Below are 23,758 nucleotides of genomic sequence, written 5' to 3'. Positions count from 1 at the left end.
TCAGAGAGGATGCTATTAGGAACTATTGCTTAATACCTATATTTAAAAAAAGAAAACTTTGACTTTTCACTTTTCCCTCCATACTGATACCTGTAAAATCTTTCTGTCTTGGAATTACTAATGAAACTTTTGTTTTAATATTCCACTTTAAAACTATTTGATATTGCTTAAATAAGTAGAAGTCAAAGATTTTGTTTTGTTTTGTTTTGTTAAATGAGATCAGTCAGCAATATATCTTGCTTTTTTGGAAGTGGGGGATATAGCATAATCTCATTTTCCATCTTCTTTTGTTACAATGTTGAAGAAAGCATTTTACATATGTAATAGCTATAGGCTCTGAACTCACTATTCTCAAGCTCCAGTAGTGTAAAGGGCTGAAACTCTGAAAAGGTGTGCTTGAATCAGACAGCAGAGCAGTTAAGGCTAATTACCTATTTGATGTGAGATAATGACTCTCTATATAGATATTTAGATGATAGGTTAATATGATGGTTCTCCTCATGATTGATGCTTGCTTAATGTTTGGTGGTGAGGCAATCAGGGGCAAAGATTGGAGGGCATGGGAAGAGAGGTCAGGGCACTTGGCTGCAGGACGAGAAGGAGAGAGGCTGGAGATTCGGGATTTCAGAATCCAGGATACATCTTTGGCAAGTCTCATGGCAGCTTGTCTGCCTCCTTCACTTCTCCCCCTAAAGACCAAGAAGTTTGATTGATCCTGACTCTGACTTATCCCAAGGCCCTCCAGGGAGCTAGCCTGGACATTATACAGTAGTATTAGAGAGTTAAAATATCCACAGTGTAGTCACTATGACCAAGTAAGATTTAAACCAGGAATGTAGGGCTGGCTACAAGTCAAAAATTCTTAGATTGTCTCTCCTAGATCTGTTTTCCAAGTCAATTGTTTTTCTAAAGTGGTATTTATATTTGCTTTTATGTTTTCACTATGTTTTTTTTTGTTTGTTTGTTTGTTTGTTTGACTGATTCTTGATATCTCATTAAGTCATTCACTTCCATTTGTTCAATTCCAAATTCTAGGGAATTATTTTCTACAATTAGCTTTTTAATCTTTTTTTTTTTTTTTTTGCATTTACCCAACTTTTAAATGAGTTGTTTTGTTCACTGGATATTTTTCCCATTTCACAAATTCTGTTTTTCAATGAAATGGTTTCTTTTTCCATTTTATCATATCTATTTTTTTATGGAGTTAAATCTTGTCCCACTTTTCTAAATCTATTTGTAATGGAGTTTTCTTCAGATAATTTATTTTAACAATATTATAAGCAAATTAGAAGAACATAAGATATTTTACCTCTCAAATCTGTAGAGAAAAAAGGAATTTTTGTCTGGAACGCATAACTGAACACCAAATAAATAATTTCGATTATATAAAGTTAAAGTGTTTTTGTACAAACAAAACTAATGCAGATAAGATCACAAGGGAAGCAATAAATTGGAAAAACATTTTTACATTTAAGGGTTCTGATAAAGGCCTCATTTCTAAAATATATAGGGAATTGACTCAAATTTATAAGAATTAAAACATTCTCCAATTGATAAATGGACAGAGGATATGAACAGATAATTTTCAGATAAAGAAATTTAAATTATTTCTAGTCATATGAACCATATGAAAAGGTGCTCTAAATTATTATTGATCAAAGAAATGCAAATTGAGACAACTCTGAAATACCACTACACATCTCACAGATTGGCTAAAATGACAGGAAAAGATAATGATGAATGCTGGAGGAAATGTGGCAAAACTAGGACACTAATATATTATTGGTGGAACTATGAACAGATACAAACATTCTAAACAATAATTTGGGACTATGCTCAAAAAAATTATCAAACTGCATATCCTTTGATCCAGCAGTGTTTCTACTGTGCTTATATCCCAAAGAGACTTTAAAGAAGGGAAAGGGACCCACATATGCAAAAATGTTTGTTGCAGCCCTTTTTCCTGGTGGCAAGAAACTGAGTGGATGCCCATCAGTTGGAGAATGGCTGAATAAATTATGGTATATGAATATTATGAAATATTATTGTTCTGCAAGAAACAATCAACAGGATGATTTTAGAGAGGCCTGGAGAGACTCACATGAACTGATGCTGAGTGAAATGAACAGAACCAGGAGTTCATTATACACAGAAACAACAAGATTATATGATGATCAATTCTGATGGATGTGGCTCTCTTCAACAATATGATGATTCAAACCCTTTCCAATGATCTTGTGATGAAGAGAGCCAAATACATCCAGAGAGAGGACTGTGCTGAGTATGGCTCACAACATAGTATTTTCACTCTTTTTGTTGTTGTTTGCTCACATTTTATTCTCATTTTTTTTTTCTTTTTGATCTTTTTTTCCCCCCTGTGCAGCAAGATAATTATATAAATTTGAATGCATAGATTGGATTTAATATATATTTCTACCATTTTTAACATATATTGGACTACTTGCCATCTAGGGGTAGGGGTAATGGAAGAGGAAAAAACATTGAACACATGGTTTTGCAAAGATTAATGTTGAAGAATTATCTATGCATATTTTAAAGAATAAAAAAGTTTTAATGGTTTAAAAAAGACTATTTCTTTTGCATTTGGTCAACTATTTTTCCCCCATAATGTTCTTGTTCTCCTTGGATTTTTAAAAATATTTCCTCAGTAGAATTTCTTTTCACTGGAATTCTTTGAACAACAACTAAATGGTCTCTTTCAAGCAAAGTTATAAAGAAAATGGACATTCATCAGTAGATTAAACTAGATGAACTTTAAGGGACCTAAGAATTATGAGATTCCTTTTTGTTGTTGGATTTGTCAAAACTGCCTAGAGTGGAAATGTGATATACTGATATTGATTGCCATCTATTTCATATAATTTCCCAGTATGAATGTATTGGTAAATTCCAGTTGTGTATGTAGAAGTATGTGTGTGTATTTAGATTTAGATATTTACTAAGTTCTTGTGTTATGTTCAAGAATTTTCATCCTTCCTGCTATTTTAATTGTGTTGAACATCTTTGATTTTTTAAATCTTCCTCATTTGCAAATATATGGCTCCTCCTTTACTACTCAGGAGAAAACCATATTCTTAGGAGAATCAGAATGGGATTCTAATTTTTTTTCTCATCGTTTACTCAAAAAAAATATTAATCTAGGCTTAAGTGTTATTAAAAACAACTTACCAAATTAAAATATTAAAAAAAATTCAAAGATGACGTATTTCTATTTAGAGTCATAAATCACATTGCTGGGATGTCTAAAGGTTTTCTGGGGTCATCTATATGACTCCTGGGTGAAATTCTCAATGAATAGATAGATAGAAGAGATTATTCCTGAAATACAGAAAAATGTAACCAGTCTTATGAACAGTGAAAAACTAAATATTAAGTATAGAAAGACTAAATATTATAAGCATTAAAGCAGACTTGACCCAGCATTTTCCAGTTTCTTGGAGCAATACTTGAGAACAGAAACTTGAGAAGGTGCATTATTCAAATTTCATAACTTTTCTAACACTAATTAAAATTAACAGTCTACTTGTAGCAGTTTTTTTTGAATGACACTGCTAAGCATTTGTGATCTTTCACTTTGGGAATGAACTTAACTAAATCATTCTAGGAAAAGCAGAAGTTTTAGTGCATTGACATTATTTTTCATGTCTGCTCCATTTTTGGTTTGTGTTCTCATACTTTTGAAAGAACATTACTTATGTTGGGAATCTCTTACATACAGGTTAATGAATACTACAAGGTCTTGGAGAGGGAACAAGATAATTGTTAATTTCTTGAATTAAAGAATATAATTTTAAATAGTGGCTGTTATTAACAGCATAACTTTTAGCCAGCTACTTTCTCTTGAACTCAGTTTTTCTCTCTGTAAACATGAAGAAACAGACCCACACTATCTCTAACTTCCCTATTGCTTCGAATTCTAAAATATTATAAAATGATAATTCTGTATAATCATGGTTACTAGAATAAATTAAAATATTGTTGTTGCTATTAGTTCCAGAACTACAGACTACACCCATGTAAGTCACATGAACTCTTTAGGACTTCATTATAAAGTGATGGTGTTGGATTAAATTATGTAGGAAGTATCTCCATCTAGTTCTAGACTTTTTCTTTTTCTTTTTTTAAATTTTATAATAACTTTATATTGACAGAATCCATGCCAGGGTAATTTTTTTTTTACAACATTTTACCTTGCACTTGCTTCTTTTCCGATTTTTCTCCTCCCTCCCTCCACCCTTTCCCCTAGATGGCAAGCAGTCCTATATATGTTAGATATGTTGCAGTATACCCTAGATACAATATATGTTTGCAGAACCAAACAGTTCTCATGTTGCACAGGGAGAATTGGATTCAGAAGGTAAAAATAACCCAGGAAGAAAAACAAAAATGCAGATAGTTCACATTTGTTTCCCAGTGTTCTTTCTTTGAGTGTAGTTGCTTCAGTCCATCATTTATCAATTGAAACTGAGTTAGGTCTCTGTGTCAAAGAAATCCACTTCCATCAGAATACATCTTTAAACAATATCGTTGTCAAAGTGGATAATGATCTCCTGGTTCTGCTCATTTCACTTAGCATCAGTTCATGTAAGTCTCTCCAAGCTTCTCTGTATTCATTCTGCTGGTCATTTGTTACAGAACAATAATATTCCATAACATTCATATACCACAATTTACCCAACCATTCTCCAATTGATGGGCATCAATTCAATTTCCAGTTTCTAGCCACAACAAACAGGGCTGCCACAAACATTTTGGCACATACAAGTCCCTTTCCCTTCTTTAGTATTTCTTTGGGATATAAGCCCAATAGAAACACTGCTGGATCAAAGGGTATGCACAATTTGATAACTTTTTGGGCATAATTCCAGATTGCTCTCCATAATGGTTGGATTCATTCACAACTCCACCAACAATGCATCAGTGTCCCAGTTTTCCCACAAACCCTCCAACATTCATCATTATTTTTTCCTGTCATCTTAGCCAATCTGACAGGTGTGTAGTGGTATCTCAGAGTTGTCTTAATTTGCATTTCTCTGATCAATAGTGATTTGGAACACTTTCATATGAGTGGTAATAATTTCAATTTCATCATCTGAAAATTGTCTGTTCATATCCTTTGACCATTTATCAATTGGAGAATGGCTTGGTTTCTTATAAATTAGGGTCAGTTCTCTATATATTTTGGAAATGAGGCCTTTATCAGAACCTTTAACTGTAAAGATGTTTTCCCAGTTTGTTGCTTCCCTTCTAATCTTGTTTGCATTAGTTTTGTTTGTACAAAGGCTTTTTAATTTGATATAATCAAAATTTTCTATTTTGTGATCAGTAATGGTTTCTAGTTCATCTTTGGTCACAAATTTCTTTCTCCTCCACAAGTCTGAGAGATAAACTATCCTATGTTCCTCTAATTTATTTATAATCTCGTTCTTTATGCCTAGGTCATGGACCCATTTTGATCTTATCTTGGTATATAGTGTTAAGTGTGGGCCCATGCCTAATGTCTGGCATACTAATTTCCAGTTATCCCAGCAGTTTTTATCAAATAATGAATTCTTATCCCAAAAGTTAGGATCTTTGGGTTTGTCAAACATTAGATTGCTATAGTTGACTATTCTGTCTTATGAACCTAACCTTTTCCACTGATCAACTAATCTATTTCTTAGCCAATACCAAATGGTTTTGGTGACTGCTGCTTTATAATATAATTTTAGATCAGGTACAGCTAGGCCACCTTCATTTGATTTTTTTTTCATTACTTCCCTTGAGATTCTCGACTTTTTATTGTTCCATATGAATTTTGTTGTTATTTTTTCTAGATCATTAAAATATTTTCTTGGAAGTCTGATTGGTATAGCACTAAATAAATAGATTAGTTTAGGGAGTATTGTCATCTTTATTATATTCACTCGGCCTATCCAAGAGCACTTAATATTTTTTTCCAATTATTTAAGTCTGACTTTATTTGTGTGGAAACTTTTTTGTAATATTGCTATATAATTCCTGACTTTCCTTTGGTAGATAGATTCCCAAATATTTTATGCTATCAATACTTATTTTGAATGGAATTTCTCTTTATATCAATTGCAGTTGGATTTTGTTGGTGATGTATAAAAATGCTGAGGATTATGGGGATTTATTTTGTATCTTGCTACTTTGCTCAAATTATGAATTATTTCTCATAGCTTTTTAGTAGAATCTCTGGGGTTCTCTAGGTATACCATCATATCATCTGCAAAGAGTGATAGTTTGGTTTCCTCATTGCCTACTCTAATTCCTTTAATCTCTTTCTAGACTCTTATTGCAGAAGCTAGTGTTTCTAATACAATATTGAATAATAATGGTGATAGTGGGCAACCTTGCTTCACTCCAGATCTTACTGGGAAATGTTCCAGTTTTTCCCCATTGCATATAATGCTTACTGAAGGTTTTAAATATATGCTCCTGACTATTTTAAGGAAAAGTCCTTTTATTCCTATGCTCTCAAGTGTTTTTATTAGGAATGGATGTTGGATTTTATCAAATGCTTTTTCTGCATCTATCGAGATGATCATATGGTTTTTGTTTGGTTGGTTATTGATATAGTCAATTATGCTAATAGTTTTCCTAGCATTGAACCAGCCCTGCATTCCTGGTATAAATCCTACTTGGTCATAGTGTATTATCCTAGGGATGATTTTCTGTAATCTTTTTGCTAATATTTTATTTAAGATTTTTGCATCAATATTCATTAGGGAGATTGGTTTTCTTTCTCTGTTTTCAGCCTACCTGGTTTAGGTATCAGTACCATGTCTGTGTCGCAAAAGGAGTTTGGTAGGGCTCCTTCAATCTCTATTTTTTCAAATAGTTTATATAACATTGGAGTTAATTGTTCTTTAAATGTTTGGTAGAATTCACATGTAAATCCATCTGGTCCTGGGGATTTTTTCTTAGGGAGTTGGTTGATAGTTTTTTCTATTTCTTTTTCAGAGATGGGACTGTTTAGGATATTTACTTCTTCCTCTGTTAGTTTGGGCAAGCTATATTTTTGGAGGTATTTTTCTATTTCATTTAAGTTGTCAAATTTATTGGCATAAAGTTGGGCAAAGTAATTCCTAATTATTGCTCTAATTTCCTCTTCGTTAGTGGCGAGTTCTCCCTTTTCATTTTTAAGACTAATAATTTGATTTTCCTCTTTCCTTTTTTTAATCAGATTTACTAAGCGTTTGTCTATTGTGTTGTTTTTTTCATAGAACCAACTCTTAGTTTTATTAATCAATTCAATAGTTTTTTTACTTTCAATTTTATTGATCTCTCCTTTTATTTTTAGAATTTCAAGTTTAGTATTTGACTGGGGGTTTTTAATTTGTTCCTTTTCTAGCATTTTTAGTTGCAAGCCCAATTCATTGACCTTCTCTTTCTCTATTTTATGCAAATAGGCCTCTAGAGATATGAAATTTCCCTTTATTACTGCTTTGGCTGCATCCCATACATTTTGGTATGATGTCTCATTATTATCGTTTTCTTGGGGGAAGTTATTAATTATGTCTATGATTTGCTGTTTCACCCAGTCATTTTTTAGTATGAGATTATTTAGTTTCCAATTATTTTTTGGTCTACTTTCCCCTGGCTTTTTGTTGAATGTAATTTTCATTGCATCATGGTCTGAAAAGGATACATTTACTATTTCTGCCTTACTGCATTTGAGTTTGAAGTTTTTATGTCCTAATATATGGTCAATTTTTGTATAGGTTCCATGAACTGCTGAAAAGAAAATGTACTTCTTTCTGTCTCCATTACATTTTCTCCAGAGATCTATCATATCTAATTTTTCTAGTATTCTAATTACCTCTTTGACTTCTTTCTTATTTATTTTGTTGTTTGATTTATCTAATTCTGAGAGTGCAAAGTTGAGATCTCCCACTATTATAGTTTTGCTGTCTATTTCTTCTTGCAGCTCTTTTAATTTCTCTTTTAAGAATTTAGATGCTATACCACTTGGTGCATATGTGCTTAATATAGATAGTGCTTCATTATCCATGCTACCCTTTAGCAAGATATAATGCCCTTCCTTATCTCTTTTAATTAGGTCAATTTTTGCTTTAGCTTGATCTGAGATCAGGATGGCTACCCCTGCTTTTTTGACTTCATCTGAAGCATAGTAGATTTTGCTCCAACTTTTTACCTTTAACCTGCATGTATCTCCCTACTTCAGGTGTGTTTCCTGTAAACAACATATTGTAGGATTCTGGTTTTTAATCCATTCTGCTAACTGCTTCCTCTTTATGGGGGAGTTTGCCCCGTTCACATTTCTGTTTAAAATGACCAATTCTTATTACTTGTCATCTTGTTAACTCCGGTTTATGCTTTTCTCCCTTCTTTCCCCCTTACCCCCCTTCCCAGTATTAAGCTTGTGAGCACCACATGCTTTTCACAGCCCTCCCTTTTTAGTACCTCTCCCCCCACCTTAGATTTCCTCCCCTTATCTTACTCTTTTCCCTCAGTTTCTGTATTCCCTTCTGATTAGCTTATTCCTTCCCTTTTCACTTTTTCCTTCTCACTTTTCAATTAAAGTTTCACCATAAATTGAATATGTCTAAAATTTTTCTATTAAAGCCAATTCTGAAGGCAGTAAGATACCCACTATATTCATCCCCCCCCCATTCTATCTCTCAGATATAATAGGTTTCCTTTGCCTCTTCATGAGATGTTGTATCCCCACTTTACCCTTTTTCTGGTACAATGTTCTTTCCACATCTAGTTTCTAGAACAAGGTATACATATATTCTTTATACATCTTTATAACCGAAATATAGTTCCCAAGATTAATCTTTACCTTTTTAGATTTCTCTTGAGTTCTGTATTTGTAGATCAAACTTTTTGTTAAGTTCTGGCTTTTTCATCAAAAATAGGTGAAATTTGCTTCCTTTGTTGAATGTCCATCTTCTTCCCTGGAAAAAGATGCTCATTCTAGCTGGGTAAGTTATTTTTGGTTGCATACCAAATTCCTTAACCTTTTGGAATATCATATTCCAAGCCCTTGGATCCTTTAATGTGGATGCTGCTAGATCCTGGGTGATCCTTATTGTGGTTCCTCGATACTTGAACTGGGTTTTTCTAGCTGCTTGCAGTATTTTTTCCTTCGTCTGAGGGTCCTAGCATTTGGCCACTATATTTCTTGGTGTTTTGATTTTAGGATCCCTTTCAGTAGGTGATCGATGAATTCTTTCAATGTCTATTTTACCCTTTGTTTCTATGATTTCTGGGCAGTTCTTTTTGATAATTTCCTGGAAAAAAACTGTCCAGGCTCTTTTTTTCATCATACTTTTCTGGGAGTCCAATACTTCTCAGATTGTCTCTCCTGGATCTGTTTTCCAGGTCTGTTGTTTTCCCCAGAAGGTATTTCACATTCTTTTTCATTGTTTGATTTTTTTGGTTTTGCTTGACTGATTCTTCTTGTCTCCTTGAGTCATTCAATTCCATTTGTTCTATTCTGATTTTCAATGAAGTATTTTCTTCACTCACTTTTTAAATATCTTTTTCTAATTGTCCAATTGAGTTTTTTTGTTCTATGGAATTTTTTTCCATTTCACCAATTTTGTTTTTTAGAGACCTATTTTCTGTTTCCAGTTCACTAATCCTATTTTTCAAGGATTTTATTTCTTTATCCACTCTGTCTTTAAATTAGTGGGATGAATTCTCCAGACTCTCTTGCCAAGCCTCCCTCTCCTTTTCCCATTTTTCTTCTAGCTCTCTTGTGAGAGCCTTTTTAATTTCTTCTATGAGGTTCATCTGTGCTGAGGAACAGATGATCTCCTCCTTTGGGGATTCACCTGGAGCCAGTCTGTTTTTAGTCTCCTCAGAGTTTAGAGTCTGCTCTCTATCCGTATAGAAGCTGTCAAAGGTTAAGGTCCTTTTCAATTTTTTGCTCCTTGTGTCAGAGAAGAATCAAAGACAAACTAGAAAAAATAAAAAAAATAAAAAACCTAAATACTGTCTGCTTTTTTGTGGGGAGCGGCTGGGTGGTGTTACTGAGCTTCCTCTACAGACTGCGCGGGCAGCAGCGAGGCACTAGCAGGACTGTGCTGCGCTTGCACTCTGTGACTCCCAGAGCATGCTGAGACACTGTGGGGGAGGGCTGGCCAGGTCCCGAGAGACTCCAGCTGTTTGGGGTTGTATTCTTTACCCTGTTTTTTTTTTTTTTTTTTTTAGCTTCTCTGCTGGGCTGCTGGCTTGCTGTCAGGGCAAAGTATCCAATCCTGTTGCAAAGCTCCCCCCATGAGACAGCTGAGTTCACACCCCACCCCCTCTCTGGTCTGCTTGGCTATGAGCTGCTTCTCGTGCTCTCGCTGCCGCTACCTGCCCTCAGCCTGTGACTGATCTAAAACCATCCCCGCCCTCGAGCAAAAACAGACCTTCCCTGCGAATTTCAAAGATGTCTTCTCTTTGTAACTATTTGTGGGTTTTTTTTCAGTCAAGCATTAATTCAGAGGCTTGTAATGAAATGGATTCTGAGAGAAAAACACAGAGCTTACACATCTATGTGCCTCCTCTCCGCCATCTTGGCCAGAAGTCTAGTTCTAGACTTTTAAAGTAGAGATCCAAATGCATAATATAAAATTATATGCATTTTAAATATAAAAATGTTCACCTTGTAAACAGAAAACATAGACACTGGGGTATTATTATAAATATCTTAATCATAGTAAAAGGCTATTTGTCCTAAGAGAGAAATGTGTTATTTGACTTTAAAAAAAAAAACAAAACATTGTTTTGGTCAAAATTAAAGTTCCTGGAATTAGAACTCAGACCCAGAATAATATTAATATGAACTTTGTGAACTTGCAGGTGCCCTTCCTTAGTTGATACATTTTTCACATGACAAATGTGCCAGACTTCATAGAGGAAAGAGAATCCTCCTGGTAAAGTTTATTTTTTTTCAGTTGCAAAATAAATGTAACAGAATATTTTTGTTCACAGAAATAAACATTTCTAAATAGAATTCATCTCTCTCTTGTGGAAGATGAGCAAATAAACTGGAGCAGATAGATATTTATTATCATTAGCAATATGATGTTCCACTAGTATTTTCAGGGAAGCCTTTACCTCTATATAATTTTCTTCATTGCCTAGTTTATCTTTGACCATTGAGCAATTTAATGCTATATTTAGGAGTGTATTCCCAAAGTCTCTGAGCCCATTTTTCATAAACCTAAAAGGGGAATAGATAATTATAACGATTGGAAGCAAAATAAATGAGGAAATTTTAAACCATAAGGTATGATTCAAAAAAAAGTGTGATTTTAAATTTGACGAGCCAATACAAATGTTTCTCCATTATATAATTTTAGAAAATAAATAATCAATCATGTACCAATCAACTACAATATTCAAAGTATTGTCATAGACCTAAGTGATACAAAGATTGAGAATAACAATAAAAACAAATTATTGTTCACAAAGAACTTAAATTTTATCTGGAATGTCACCATGTATATAAATAAATATAGTCTGAATATGTACAGAATAAATATCAAATGAATTCAAAGATGTTAAATATAAACTATTTTTGGAGAGAGGGAAAAAGCAGGTGTGGAGGATAAGGAATGACTTGATGCAGAAAATGATGTCTGAATTGCATCATAACTGATGGAAAAGACTCTATGAGATTGAATAAAGGATGGTGTTCATTCCTGAAGAGGGTAATAGCCAATGCAAAGGTACAGAGATGAGAAACTGACTGTCATGTATGAGGAACAGAAAGAAGACTAGCTTGGTTGAATTGTGATGTGTGAGACATTGAATAATGTCCAATTAGACTTCAAAAATAAGCTGGAGTCAGATTGTCAAAGGTATTAAAAATCAGGAAGACTGTTTTATCTTAGAAGAAACAGGAACTAGAGGAGTGGCTTTATTGAGGGAAATGATAGAATTTATATTAATTAAAATTAGTTTGGTGACTATGTTGAGGATAAGTCCACTGAAAGTATACCAAGTATACATGTCACATATATGTAACCTGAGGTCCTGGCTAAAATACAAGAAAGGAGGATATGAAAACTGTCTTGAAGATAGAAATAGTGAGATAGTGATTAGAAATGAGGAGTAAAGGGAGAGAAGTAAAATATCATGTCAAGAGTATTGACTTCAGAGATTGATAGAATTGTTGGGTCTTCAAATTAAATAAGGAACTTTGGTAAATAAGGTTTTTGGGAAAACTAATGAGTTCTTTTTTGGACAAAATGAGTTTGGGATTTTTTTTTTCATGACATTTGTGTTGAATAAAGGAGGAAAATACATAGCCAGAAGGAAAGGCTACATGTCAAATTAAAAGAGCTCAAAATATCAAGAAAAAGGAAGATTGTGAAAAGACCATAAATTTGGTCACTAAGAGATCATCTGTATGAAGGAAGAGAAGAATTTGTCTTGTGATGAGGTGGGAAGTCAGATAGCAAAGATATGAGAAGTGACAGGAGAAGAAATTGAGTATAGAAAGCTTTTTCTTGGATGGACTAAGAAAGAGATGTGGACTGAGAAACTTCATAGTACACTAAGATGTAGTTAATGATTATTATTGTTATTTATTGACAAAACTTGGACGTCTTTGAAGGTAAATAGAGTGAGTACTTATGAGGATTTTAAAGATTACAAAAAGATGGCTGAGAAAGTATAATGTTCAGTTAAATGGGAAGTAAAGGGATTAAGAAAAAGAGGTTTTTATTTGAAGAGAGGTATGTCACCTTCCTAACACACACTAGGAGAAAAAGGAGATAATTGGATATGGTAGAGTAACCTACAGTAACCTAGAGTTTGAAAAGCATAAAGATACTATCTATTGGATCAAGAATTCACTTTTTGACAAAAACTGGGAAAATTTGAATTCATTCTGGCATTTAGTAGGTAAAGATCAGCATGTCACACTATACCAAAATAAGTTCTAAATGAGTAGTGTAAGTCTATAAGGGGACATCATAAATATATTAAAGAATTTTTAAAAATCAAATGTTAGATTTATGGATAAGATTAGATATGACAAAAAGTCCATTTTCAATCCAGAAAATTAAAATATCTTTGTTCTAATAAAACCAATTCAGCTAAAATTAGAAGATAGGTAAAAAAGAAAATTTAAACCATGTTTGTCTTATAAAGGTCTCATTTAAAGAACCTTAGGGAATGTATTCAAATTTATGAGAATAATTTCTCAGTTGGAAAAAAATGTCAATGAATAAGTTTTCAGATGAAAAAACCTGTTGTCAATGACAGTACAAAAATCACTAATAATTATAGAAATGAAAATTAAAGGAGTTTCTACCTCATACACATTGAACTTAGGTGTTCTAGTAACTACAATGATCAAATACAATTCTAGAGGATTCTTGCTGAAACATGTCACCACTTCCTGAGAGAGACACAATGGACTTTGAATACAGATTGAAACTTTTTTTTTAACATGGATAATACAATAATTTATTCTGCTTGACTAAACATGTTTGCAACAGGAATTGCGGTTTTCTTTCCTTCTGAAATAGAACGTAGGCACCATGTTAGGTAAAGAAGACAGATTAAAATTGATTAAAAAAAAAAAAACAGTGAAGGGGATGGTTTCAAAGAAAACTTAGAAGATTCGTATAAACTGATGCGTATTTAATTGATTAGATCCAAAACAATTTTCTTAATTTACTTGACACCTTTGTCAAGTCAGGTAGTTTGAATTCTCAAGGCTTATATCAATCACCAAATATAATTCCAGAGGTCTCATGATAATCTATGTTACTAACCTTTGGTGTTTGTATTGCAACATTATTGTTATCTTTGATTCGTTCCTGTCCCTTAACTTTCATCTCAAATTAGGTACAAACATTATGAATTGTACCTCTGAAATGTCATTGTCCTATCTTCAAAATTCTAATGGCTACTAAAAAAAAAGTATAGACATAGCTAATCAATTGCAGTAAGTTTGCCCCTCTCTAAACCCATCCTTATTATCAATATTTCAAATCATTTTATAATACTTTTTAATTGTTAGATCTAATTATATCACTGATTTTCTCCAAATGCTGCAACAACTCTATACTTCCACTCATATTCACTCACTGCTTTCCTGCTTATATAACTTGCTATATTCCTTTCCATTCTCATTATTCCATACCCTCTAGCATCTTCCACAGTTATCTTTTGAATTCTTTATTTTTTTATGTCTTTCCTTCATTTTTCTAGCCAGACTTCATTAAAGCCTCCAATGTTTTAGAATTTTACTCATACTTATTTATATTCATCTTAAACATTCCTTTCTTTTATGTACTTTTCCTATATTTTTCACAGATATATGATTTTGTCATTTTAAATATCCCCTGTGCCAATGCTTATCATAACTCTTAGATAATATGTTTTTTTTTTTATCAAACTGGTATTGAGATTTTCAGAACATAGCTATGCTTGTCTTTAGGAGAACAGACATAGAGTCAATCACTAGATCCATTTTCAAAGGGTAAAATTAGGTAGTTGATTCTATAAACATCATGATATATTAACTAGGACACTAGAATTGGAATCAGGAAGATATGGATTAAAATCTTACTTGAGGGGCAGCTAGGTAGTGCAGTGGATAGAGCACCAGCCCTGAAGTCAGGAGGATCTGAGTCCAAATTTGGACTCAGATACTTAACACTTCTTAGCTGTGTGACCCTGGACAAGTCACTTAACCCCAATTGCCTCAGGGGGGAAAATCCTACTTGAGATGCTTTCTAGCCACTTTTAATCCGATTCTCAAGTTTATATATCTATAAAATATGGGAATTAAAATTGGTAGCCTCTGAAGTTCTTTGTAATTCTCAGTATCATTGAATGCCATTAGACCTCCTGTATATTTTTTAAACTGTTGCTGTGATCCTGTGATTGTAAGTGAACTGTTGCAATAGGTTTTAAGAAGTAAATGATGTATTCCTGTCATGATGTGATATTAGAGTAGTATTTTGGTGAAAATTATAATTTATTTATTCTTATTATTTCTTCATAATTCAGGGACTCTCCTATGATTAATAAACTGTAACCATAGGAGTAATAATTACTTCATATTAAAACTGCAATTTTTGCATCATTTAGATACACATAGTTGATATGTATCTAACATCTGTTGACTAAATTAAAATGAAATCAAATTTAATTAATGGTGAACAAAAACCAAAGTATAGTTTGTAAAATTTTACAAAGCATTCCCCCTGTAATCATAGATAAACTGAATAAATTTCATTAAGAAATACATCCAGGAAATTATATTTCATTTATCAAGTTCAACATTTATAATATGCTTAATTACAAAAAGTAGTCTGTATTCTTCAAACTAAAGAAACAAATATAATAAAACATTTAAAAACCCTGACCCTGTCTTTAAATATACAAATTTTGAAGATGAGATAGAAAATAACAATTGATTTTGGAGACCTCAGACTATGCCTGAATATCCTTGATTTGCACATTCTGTATATGAGTCTATGACTATAAGGATATTTTTCCTATATTTTACAGATAAACAAATGGATATTAAGGAATTTGTTCAAGGTCACATTTTGGCAAGTCTTGTAAGTGGAAAATGGCCTGGTGTGCAAAAGATGGATTAAATAATGAAACACCATTCAAAGAATTAACCATTGCATGACTTCATTAAAAACAGGTATGTCATACCACTAATATTTCCTTTTTTGACAGTATAATTACATTCTTAGAAAAGATAGATTTAGTATAACTAGATTTTAAAATATCTCATAGGGTTATGTTTTTATTTGGGAAAAAATAGCATGATTTTAGTAAAACTAAATGTTTTTGCAACTTGTTTAATATCCCATTTCTGAATTAAGGCAAATTCAGTCTTCCTAAACTTTATAGTCTTTATGGATAGATAGATCCATTATATTCTTGAATTCTGATCTAATGTTAATCTTTCTGGATTTCCATAAACAGATGTCCCAGGGAATTTAAACTACTCAGGTTTGGAGCTTGGATCTGGGGACAAGATATTGCAATTGGTAAATGAATGAAAGCAAGCCCAAAACCTATCATAACTAATCGACTGTAGACTAACTGAATTGTGCTTTTCATGTTAACTAGGTCTTGACTTAGCAATCTTCTTGATATCTGTGTTGTTTATGTATGTTCCAATTAAATAAATAGGATACAAAATTATTTTTATAACAATTTAGAGGTCCAGCTAATTGATTGTTGCTTAAAGGGAAGAGTGTTCCAAACAAAGGGAACAGCTAGCACAAAGGAAGGTAGGATGGAAGTACATATATAGAAGAGAGTGAATGTCTAGTTTTTCTGGGATCAAGAAATTCAAAAGACAATGGTATGACAGAACTCTGGAAATGTTAAGTGCCCTGCTATTGAATATGAAGATCTGCCTTCTTCTCTATATATGAAAGTTTATTGTTAGAATTATCAGAAAGATTTAATTATGCTATCATTTACTTTATAATGCATGGACATGAAGATCAAAATTGTTGCATGGATATTGGTATTCTCAGAATAAAGATATAATTTACATGTGGATTCTAAGTGTAATAGTTGCTTATGATTTTTCTCTAGATGGAAACATGTAAAATCACATATCTAAGTGTATTTCTTAACTACAATGAAATTTATGGATGTTTTACACAGAGCCCTGCCATAATCAGCATAAGGATAATTGAATGATGGAACTTGGAAGTCATAACTGAAATCAGGGATAGAAGGTTGGGAAAGAGCATGGCAATGTGCCCAGGAAAATTTCAATGTACCACAAAATAAATCAAGTGATGATTAGTCTTACATCACATGTTAAGGATTATATTTTTCCCCTCTTTTAAGTCTCTCAACAACAGGCTCAGTGAATGAACTGGTGTATACTCTAAATATATTTATTTAGTTGTTTAGAGGATTCTGTCCTTATTGAATGTAATTTACCTTTTAAAAGATGTGTATCATAAGGTTAAGAACCAGATCTAAAATTTTATTGTTATATGAAATTTATGGATGAAGAAATATCCCTTACTAAGAAGGTTGGCAGTTTCTCCAATTATAGTCTTATATTTTCCACTTATATTCTTAGAAAGCTGGCTCTGAAAGAATAAGTGACATTTAGCAAGGGCAGTAATTGAACCCAATCTTTCTGGGGCAAGAGTCCAGTGATATATGTGCCATTCCATGTTACATCTCAGTTACATGTATTATGAAGACAAGTAATACATTTGTTATATTATAAATCCCAGTTCTGTTTTGGAATCCAAACATGAATATAATGCATATTAATTACAAAAGGTTACTGACATTTAGATTCAAAGAATCTCAGAACTAAAAGGTTATAGTTTTCTCAAAGGCAATCTAGCCCAATCTATTATTGATGAAAATTCAACTTACAACATCCCCAAGTGATAATCCAACTTTCCAATCAAGAATGCTTATCACTAAGATCCCTTTATCTTCCAAGCTTGCTGATACCATGATGGGAAAGTTCAAATTATTGGCAAATGTCATTTTTATTCTTGTCTTTTTAAAAATATGCTAAAATAGTCATCTCTGCAAGCTCTTGCCATTGCTCCTAGTTCTGGTTTCTCAGACTAGGACAATGAATCATATTCCTTTCTACATGGCAAGATTCAAAAGATTGGAAGATATCTCTCATGCTGTTTTCTCCTGGCTAAACACACTCAGTATTTATTTATACATACATAGGTAAACATATCATTGCCCTTCCCAATTATAGAGAATCATCCCAAAAAAATAATAACCACAAGAAGAAGATGCAAAAAAAATCAGCAATATTTATCAATATGTTGGAAAAAATTATAATATATGGAAAATTCCAATCATGTGAACAATCTCTGCAAGAGAATGAGAAGAGGGGTATTCTTATATTTCTTCTTGGAAGCTGAGCTTGTTTTTTGTAATAATTTATTTTTTGTTCTTTCATGGTTGCTTTTTATATTATTGTTATTATAATAATGTATACTAATATATAGTGACATATATTATGATATGCTATAATATATTCACAATAGTGTGTTATAATATATATATATATAGATATGCTTTATTATATATTATTGTCTTATGATTGCAAAGTCTCACTGTGAATTACTTTGTGCCATCCTCCAGATGCTATCAAGTTTATCATTTCTTTTGCTTAAAAAAGCAAAACTGGAACTCCAGATGTGGTCATGTAAGGGCATTATAAAATGTAATTACAATTTCTCACATTCTTGGCATTGCAATATCCCTCTTTATCCTCTTAATCTTCCTTAGTTTTTATCATATCAATCATTTCTTATAATACACTAATATTTTATTATATTCACATATCTTAACATATTTAGATAGTGTCCCATTTAGTAGGTGTCTACTTGCTTTTCAAAGCTTTGTTCCCATAAAAAGTGCTACTATAAATACTTTGGTGTATATGGGACATTTGTTTTCATCAAATTCTTTAGGGTATATTTTCATATATTTGATACTTGGTCAAAATGTATGGACATTTTAGTCAATTTATTTGCCTAATTCCACATTTTGGATAGCCCACTTTACAACTAAAGGGACCTGAAATTGGTGCCAGTACATTAGACATATCTCTGAGATTATATGGCAGTGGTGGTGTTGTAGGTCTGCATTGCTAACAGGGGATATAACTTATCCGGGAGATCATTAAATTACTGAATTGTCCCATTTTTGTCCCTTATCAAAGTGATTTAGAACATTCCTTCTGAGGGTTGTTAGTATTCTGCCATTCTTTTCATATTGTTAGAATGATTTTTAGTGTCATTCAATTATATTAATTAAATTTTAAATCTGATTTATTTCATTGCTTGCCCATATATCTTGTATATATGGTTCATAATAGAGATAGTAGGTACAAAGATTATCTTTTTCCTTCTTTCCCCTGTCTCTAGATTTCTAGAAAATGACTTCTCTTTTTATTCTAATTGCACTGATTTAGTTCATGAATAGGCTTTTTTTTTCTTTTCATGTCATCAAACGTATCTATTTTATTTCTTGGAATTCCTTCTAACCTTTATTTGCTTAAGTATTCACCCTTTTGTCATAATGGAAAGGTTAAAATCATTAATCATTATGACTATTAACATTATGATATTAAAGTTTATCTTCATTAATATGCACTTTGTATATCAATTTTATTCTGCTATATATAATAAAGTATTGGTATAGATCTAATTTGTCAGAGTGCTTTCCACTTTTGTCAGGATTCCTTATCAAATTAGAAATACTTTTTTGTCAATTTATGCTTTGTGATTTTCTGAAAACTTTATTATTGAGCTTAATTATTTATGATTCTACTTGTCTAATCTGTTCCATGAATATAATTTAAAATGAATATCTATATAATCTAATCTGTTGAGATTTTTGAAAAGTTTTTGATAAACATCTAATGATTCTTGTGGAGAAGATAGGAAATAATGGAATATTTGATAATATAATTAGATATATTCAGGATTGGTTAGATGACTTGACTCAAAAATAGTTATTAATGGTACAATGTCAATGTAAACAGGAGGTCTTATATGGAGTAAACTAAGGATTGGTGCTTGATTCAGTGGAGTTTAGCCTTTTTATCAGTGATTAGGATAGATATAAATGGTAAATTCATTAGATTACACAAAGTAAGGATTCAAATAGATCTTTAAATGTTAGTTCATATGAAATAACAACAATAAGAATAATTCACATTTATATAAGAACTAATATATGCCCAGAACTTTGCTAAGTACTATTTATCTATCAATCTGTCTATTTGTCTCATTTGATACTCATTATAACCCTGGGAGCTAGGTGCTATTATTATCTTCATTTTAAATATGATAAATTGAGGTCAACATGAATTTAGTGACTTGCCCAGGGTTCACATGACTAGTAAGTGTGTCAGTCAAGATTTGAACTTGCATCTTGTTGGCTCCAAATCTATCCCTCTCTCTACTGTGTCACCTGTTGGAATCCTTACTAACTGCTAACTAATTAGAGTTGATCTAATCTTACAAGAAGATGTTTTGGGCAGAACCTGAAACAAGGTACTAATTAATACAAGGCTTGTGTTCACACCTTTACTCATTGGAGTTCAATGAGTTCACACCTCCCTTGAAGCTCTTTGGGCCAGAGAGCACTATGGGAGAAAACCCATAATCCTATTCTCTCAGAAGAGTCAGATAAAAGGCCAGCGATGAGGGCTCTATGGCAGAATACATTATTTCCTCTTGGCTGGCTGGTCGCAGAAGAAAGTTCAGCTGGACTCGAGAGGAGAGACTCTGGCGGCAGAAGAAGGGTTTTCAGAGGATAAAGCTACGAGTGGAGAGTTCAGTGGACAACCAGATTCATCTTCATCTCACACCACTGTAGTTGATGGCTGGGCTCCCCAGAAGGAGTCAAGAGAGACATTCCATCTCTGTGTTGGTTGGAGGCAGAAGAAAGCAGAGGCAGAGGCTGAAGGACAGACCTTTGGATTTGGAGACATCCGAAGGGCTCTAAGCCTCTAAATCGGCTGTGCTTTGAGAAGAACAAGAACTCCAACATTTGAACTCATAACAGTCACCTATCTCTAATTAATTGAAATTCAATAAATTATTTGGTAAAAAATATTTGGTTATAAAAAATCAACTTCACAAATACAAATTGAGGTAGATATAGATTTCAATTCATTGGAAAAGGATCTGGGAGTTTCAGAGGAAACAGATCAATATATACACATATGTACACATAATACATATGTATGTGTGTGTGTGTTTAAAGTAAGTATTTCTTAGTTTGGATATTTTTTTTTCTGTCCCTCATGCCTAGAGTGATCTATCTCCTCACCTCTGCCTCCTGGGTCTCCTGTAGTTTCCAGTAAAAAATATTTCTTGTATAGAAAGACTTTTCTATTCCTCAAAATACTAATGTTATTGCTTTGTTAATTATTTCTCACTTATTCTGTAGATGGCATGGTTTTACATATCTATTTGCTTTGGGGCATCTCTAATAAAATGTGAGTTCTTTGAGGGAAACAGCTATGTCTACCTTTCTTTCTATCCCTAAAAATTAACACACTTCCTGGCACAAAATAATATTGTTTGACTGATTGATTCTTCATATGTTTGTACATAGAGAATGGTAATAAACTCTCTTAGTTTAACAAAAAAAAAACAGGAGGATATATATTTTCTACCTTTTCCCATGCCGAATTTGTGAGACTAATTTCATTCTAAGTATAGAACATTTAGTACTGTACTTTAACTTTAATCCCATGTAAAATTCTAGAATGCCTTTTTCAAAAATTGCTATGTTAAAAACAAAATGAACATAAGGAAAACAATGATTACAAAACTACTTAGCTTCATCAAAAACAAAGCTTCCTCTAGCTGATTTCATGGTCACTACAATACCCTGAAACAATGCTGTCAGACTGGTGAAGCTGTTTATTAGATACTGCTTGTGAGAATTCTTAGAGTAAATGGTTTACTTATTTCTTTAGCAGTCTAAGGTGCAAGAATCCAATCTCATTATAAACTGTGGTATACAACAGAGTATGGGACTACTGCTGAAGAGATGACTGTCAGCATGCACTCCTACTAGTTTCATAGAAGCTACATTGCCATGGAAGGCAGCAAAAACAAGAGCAAAGTTTCTCCAAGCTGTAAATGAGAAGTAATCACGAAATTAAGGAAGTTGGAAGAAACTTCTGTAGTGACCACATTAAATTCATTCATGGAAAATATTCTTGTTATATCTTTCAAGTGGCTATTCAGTCTCTGCTTGACATTTCTATGAGAACCACTACCTTCCAAGGTATCCAGTCCCACTTTTAGAGAGATATAATTGTCAAAAAATTTCATGTTAGCCCAAATTTGCTTCTTTTCAACTTCTAGCCATTGTACCAAGTTATGACCTTTAGGGTCAAAAGCAATCTGGCTACTTCTTGTCCTCCAAGATAGCCATTCAAATACTTGAAGGAATTCATCAAGGTCTAAAATATGTTTATATGTTCATGTATATGCAAATATGCTAACATATAAACATATGATCACATATTATATATATATATATATATATACATATGTGTATATATACATATTAAATGTAGATATATTCATATCTTGCTTCAGTTACTTACAGGTTGTGATTCACTTAACCTATCCCATTTTCGATTCTCTCATTCACAAAATGAACATGGGGGTAGCTAAATAGCTTAGAGTATAGAGTACAGAGTCTGGAATCAGGAAAAGAGACTTTTAAAAATCTAGCCTCAGATACTTACTAGGTCTGTGATCTTGGTCAAGTCACTTAGCACTAGTCGTTTCAGTTTCTTCATCTGTAAAATGAACTAGAAGAGGAAATGATGAATGACACCAGTATTTTTGCCAAGAAAATCCAAAAAGGGCTCATCAAGAGTAAGACACAATTGAAAATGACAAAACAAAAAAATGGAAATTAAAAAAAAAAACAACACTCATATCTCACAAAGTAATTCTCAACACTCAATGAGTTAACTATATTGCAACTATATAGCACTAACATATAAGCTTTATATATCTATTAGCAGTAGATATAGGCAAACTATTTTTTTTTATTACCATTATTGCTACTGCTACTATTAAAAAAAGATTTCTTAAGTCAATCATGTATTCTTTGGAGAAGAAAAAGGATCATAAAATAGTTGATTCTACAAGATCTTAGAATTTGTTTCCAAAATCCAGGAGCCAGAGATAGAACAGGCATAACTTCCTTATGAAATTGCCTACAGTTTTAAGAGAGTAAATCTCCCAACTGGCTATAGTAATGGATCATCATTTAATTTCCATAGTTATTGGCCGAGTTACCATGTCAGCCAAATAGTGCCAGCTGGAGCGATCTTCCATTTCATATTAAATAGCACTTTGGGGCTGGTTTAAAAGAGTCAGGTGTGCATTTCCTTATTTCCTTGGTCTGTTTGCAAGCAAGGTTGTTTTGCACAGAAGTCATTAGCATTTTATTTTAAATGTCCCTAAGTTACATTGAGCACTTGAGCAAAGAAAAACGAATCCAGTCAGAACCTTAATTACTAACAGTAAGTAGTAGTGCAGATTTTCTCCCCATGGCTGGGGTCACATTTATATAATAACATTAAATCCAAGACACTATAGTCATGTTTTCCCTTTAATCACATCCACAGCTGATCCAAAGAGTAATTGAACACATATAGTTGCTGTAACTTTGCAACATATTACTAGAGATGATTTTTTTTCTGAGAGAAATATTGTAAAAATTCATTAAAGACAAGTAAAATTTTTTTAAAAATAGATGAAAGGAATTAATTTGAGTCAGTAAGCATTTGCTAAGTGCCTGCTCTGTGCTAAGCATTGTGTTAAATTTTGGGGATACAAAGAAAAGCAAAATTTACTCCCAACTTTCAAGGAATCTATAAGTTGTTGCGGGAGACAATATGCAAGCAGCTTTGTAGTAAAACAATATAGACAGAATAAACTGGAGATCATCCGTAGAAGGAGGGAAAGGGAGAAAGGAAAACCTTTTCATGGAAGGGGAGATGTTAGTTGAAATTTGAAGAAAGGTAGGAGATTGTTATGAAAAGGGAGAGAATTATAAGCATGGAAAATAACCATGAAGTTGGGAGATAGAGAGTCTTGTGTGATGAGTAGCAAGACCACTTTATTTTTATTAAACCCTTTTATTTTCAAAACATATGCATAGATAGTTTTCAACATTTACCCTTGCAAAAACTTGTGTTCCATTTTTTTTTCTCCCTTCCTTC

Source organism: Antechinus flavipes, chromosome 3 (genome assembly GCF_016432865.1).
Source record: "Antechinus flavipes isolate AdamAnt ecotype Samford, QLD, Australia chromosome 3, AdamAnt_v2, whole genome shotgun sequence".
In the NCBI taxonomy this organism is placed as follows: Eukaryota; Metazoa; Chordata; class Mammalia; order Dasyuromorphia; family Dasyuridae; genus Antechinus; species Antechinus flavipes.
Note: the sequence above shows the minus strand (reverse complement) of the source record.